At 43.2% G+C, this 4,518-nt stretch overlaps 1 protein-coding gene across 1 annotated transcript in view; it reads right to left on the bottom strand.

Moving 5' to 3' along the window:
• The window catches only part of DOP1A (DOP1 leucine zipper like protein A), a 119,308-nt gene extending 115,106 nt beyond the window's left edge, over positions 1-4,202 (bottom strand). Inside the window, exon 1 of the mRNA XM_028496191.2 lies at positions 4,135-4,202. The gene's annotated coding sequence lies outside the window, so the exon portion shown is untranslated. The remainder of the gene's footprint in view (positions 1-4,134) is intronic.
• Positions 4,203-4,518: the final 316 nt, after the last annotated feature.

Genomic DNA, 4,518 nt, shown 5'->3' with positions numbered 1-4,518 from the left:
TGGGCCCGTGAGCCGTGGCCGCTGAGCCTGCGCGTCCGGAGCCTGTGCTCCGCAACGGGAGGGGCCGCAACAGTGAGAGGCCCGAGTAACACACACACACACACACACACACACACACACACACACACACACACACACCAAAAAATATACAGCTCAAACTTGAGAACTGATGAGAGGAAGAAGTAGAGATTATCAGACTCTTTTAAGTTTACTACCTCATGTACTCTTATAGGAGCTTTGCCAGATAAACATATTATTAACATTTCATCACTCCTGAATCAAGTCATCACTTTGTCATATCAAAGGCTTTAACTGGTTTTAAATTTAGATTTATTTCTCTACAGTCAAAGATTTATCTTAAAGCTAATGTACCATAATAACAAAAAGGTGTTTTATTTGTAAAAGTAACATTACTAATATTAAAAACATTTTTGAAGAAAATCGACATTTACCGATTCAATAATGATCCTATTTAACTTTAAAAATGCAATACAAAGATGAAACTCAGTACACCTTTTAATTTGCAATTGAGGCTTTATTTCCCAGTTCTTTCACAGATAAAATTCTAAGGAATTCTCAGGCCCTGATTAAGCCAGTATCTCCCAAATTTTGACCACCAATCAGATGGGAGATGATTTTATAGGGGCCCAAGGACAGGGCTAAGTGACACTGAATCAAGCTAGGAAGTTCTTCTCCCTTCATTCTCTTTCAATTCCTCTGACTACATCAGGAAACCTCAGATACCTGCTTTTAATTTATGGTGGTAACTTCAAGTTTCCTTTAAAATTATGTTAATAATTATATTGATAAATATGAAGAAAGTAAGTATACAAGAAGTATGCAGATATGGCCAAAATTCTGAAGATGATATAAGAATGACTTAGTCAAGTTTGAGAAATACTACACTTTCTATATGGTCAACAAATATAACTGCCTACTATGAGCATGCCGTTAGTTTTGCCATCATGAAGGACAGAAAAAATGTTCAAAGAAATGTAAACAGGAAAGTCAGAAAAGAAGGTAATTACTTCAAAATGAGGTAATTAAAGGATTCACAGACAAGGTGGCATTTAAGCTAGAACTTAACAGGTATGATTTAGACATGCAGAGACAGGGAGAACATTCAAAGAGAACAAAAGCAGAACAATACAGGCCTGAGTGGTGTGTGACATGTTCTAAATCTTGATTGTGGTGGTGGTTACCTGGGTGTGTGTATAATGTACACATAAAACGAGTGCACATTATTACATGTAAATTTTTCCTTGATAAGTGTGATACCGTATCTTTGACCTATGCAAAGAAAATCATCGAGGTTTCAGGCTTGGATAGTTTGGGAAGGGGAGGTAAACACAATAAGGAGAAGGGAAATCCCAATTCAGACAGGGGGATCAAAAGTACTTATTTTCATATAATAAATTTTCAACAAAAGCTGTTAGCTATTACACAAAAATAGCAGCTCCATACTTCTACTTAATAGTTTCATTTCATGGACAGAACTTACCTGAATTAAGGCTTACCTATTATAATTAAATGTACTGTTCCCCACCCCCTCAAACAAAGGAGCACATTAACAGTACTCACCCCTAACAGAGTAACAAAGAATAGACAGAAGCAGCCACACACGTTGTGTGCTACTGACACCTGACAGAATTTAGCAAAATGATTTGAGACTGTATTCAACACAGACCTTGTTTGTAAGCAATTTAGAAATAACTGCCTTAGTATTTACATTTTAACCTTTAACTCTTTTCAATGATCTAAGCTCTTAAAATTATTTAGTTATTAAGTACATTTCAAGTGGCTTTTATCACATTTCACAGGTTAAGAATTCATGACTAAAAAGTGGAATCACTGTAAAAAAAAAACAATGCAATTATCAACAAGTCTTTACTTTTGGAACTTTATAATGCCATTCTTAATAAAATCAATAACTTGACCATAAAATCAAATTCCAAACTTGAATTAATAACAGTTATAGAAAAGCATCAAGAGACCAGAAAAAAGATGATACTCTTCTGCCATAAATTAAAGCATTAAGGTTCACAGAAACCTATGTGAATCCTCAATATCCTACTAAGGCAAACATAAGCCTTTTGGTCTAGTGAGTTGCCACTAGATCTTCATGCTCCACCAAGCTTAAGCTGAACACCATAGAAGCATATAATGTAGGGAATTTTAGAGCTGAAAGGGGACTCAGCTCAACTATAGTAATTTTCAAATTAATATTCTATGTAATTATACTCTAGGAGACGTTAACAGGTTGGCCATGAGAAAATATGCTCTCTGACCAGGTAAGTTTAGGAAATAACTTGGATAACCTTCCCCGGGAAGCTTACACCCTGGAGGTGTACGTGCATATATTAGTACAGTAGTAAAGGTTTTGAGAAGTCTTGCGGTTAAAAGTAAATCAGGGGCTTCCCTGGTGGCGCAGTGGTTGAGAGTCCACCCGCCGATGCAGGGGACGCGGGCTCGTGCCCCGGTCTGGGAAGACCCCACATGCCGCGGAGCGGCTGGGCCCGTGAGCCGTGGCCGCTGAGCCTGCGCGTCCGGAGCCTGTGCTCCGCAACGGGAGAGGCCACAGCGGTGAGAGGCCCGCGTACCACAAAAAAAAAAAAAAAAGTAAATCAGAAGTTAAGCCTGATGTAAACCAATATGCTCCCAAATTACTTGCCATGGAACACTGTTTTGGGGCAGTAAGAGTATTAACGGATTCAGAACAGTGTTCAGGGGAAACAGTTTGCAAAAATTTGAACCTATGAAATGCCCTTAAACGGATGACAAATCTGAGGCCTAGAGAGATCACACCTGGTCATCAGGAGAACGAACAAAGGACTTGAATGAAATCTCTCCTTCCCAGGCAAGAGTTCTTTCCACTAGTTTTACTATTAAATAGGACTCCTTTGACTGCATATAGTCAAACATTTAATTAACAACATTTACTTTACATTTAACATTTTGGTTATGGTGTTACATTTCCAGGTTTGTGTATTAACTTAGATGTTTTTTAATTCTTTGAGTCTCGGGTTCCTAATAATCAGGGTCACCTGGAGATCTATTGTTTAGTAATTCTGGGTAATGATTTAGTTCAGAGTGGCTGAAAGTAATCACTTTAAAATAAAGCATTTGTACTACAACTGGTTTTAATTTACTCTTGTTATAACTTGTCAGCTCAACAAAATCACTGTTTATCAGGTGGAGAGTTACTTACAACATAAAGCTAACATATGTTATCCACAGTAAGATGCGAGATCTTATGTCTACATCAAGACAGCCAACATCATCGAAATTGAAGGATTTTGTCTTTCTACAGTTCGGGGTTTATTTCTCAGGCAAAATCTTAGTTTCCTATCTTTTTTTGTAATCACAAAAAAAGTTTTGATTGCTTTAACTGCAATCTCCAAATCAGATTTTTCCAATCTTTATATTTCTCAAACTCCACAGAACTCTAAGAAAGTGTAAGAATAATCAAAATATAAATTACTTAGCTTTAAAAAAAGCAGTTGTGTGCCACTCCCCTTCCCCCTCCGAGAATGGAGGAGACCGAACAAGCGACTATTGTTATGTTGCAACTTTAAAAGTCTCGGGAATCAAAGGTGATGATTGTTAACAACTTCCTTATAACTGATCTGACTTCCTCTAATAAACTTCTACACTCCTTTTCAACCCCCCGCATGTAATATGAACCAGGGGGGGCATTTGTGTCTCCTCAATCCTAAACCAACTCCCCAGATGCAAGAGACCGCAGGAAGCCTCGATTCTGCCAACACAGAAGTGCATCCGCCCGCTCTCATCGCACAGGTGCGACTTCCACCCCAACCTCGCGCACCGCGCGGCCCCTGCGCAGGAGGTTCGGCCCGGTCACCCGCCGGCCCCGGCCCCGCCGGCCCCGGCCTTCCTCGCGGCGCCGCCGCCCGGCCCCGGCCCGCCGGTCCCCGCGCAGCTCCCGCCTCCACGGAAACCAGAGGGCGGCAGGCCGGCTTCGCGAGTTCAGGCGGGGCCGGGGCGGCAACACCCCCCCAACCCATCAGCCGACCCGCGGGGCGTCCCGGCGGCTCGGGAACGAGCCAGGCCAAGCAGGCCGCTCGGGGCCGGCGGCCGGCCTCGCGACCGCGCTGGGGGCGGGGACGCTGTTACCTGCCGGGGCTCGGCCGCTCCCTGCCGGCGCCGCTCTCCTGGCAACCGCGGCAGCGACACGGAGTCCGGGAGCCTGAGGGCCTAGTGACAGCTCCCGACGTGCACCGCGCTCGCGCCCACGCCGGCGTCGACGTCCTCGGCCCTCGATCCCCGCCCCCGGTCCGCTCCTGGCCTCCCGGCGCTAGCTGTAGCCACAGCGCCCTCAAGCGGACTGTCGGGGGAAGCGGCCCATCACCACCAATTGAGGGAGTGGACCTGGAAAGGGGTGTAGCAGGTGTTTTCCACGCGCCAGCCCCATCATGATGGGTGGAGAGATGGAAAGGTTGCTAGGAGTTGAAAATAGCTTTTAAATATTATTTAAGTATTTGTTTAAATTGTTTAATT

The sequence above is a fragment of the Physeter macrocephalus genome, chromosome 11, assembly GCF_002837175.3.
Source record: "Physeter macrocephalus isolate SW-GA chromosome 11, ASM283717v5, whole genome shotgun sequence".
NCBI lineage: Eukaryota > Metazoa > Chordata > Mammalia > Artiodactyla > Physeteridae > Physeter > Physeter macrocephalus.
Note: the sequence above shows the minus strand (reverse complement) of the source record. Positions and strands in the feature narration are given on the sequence as shown.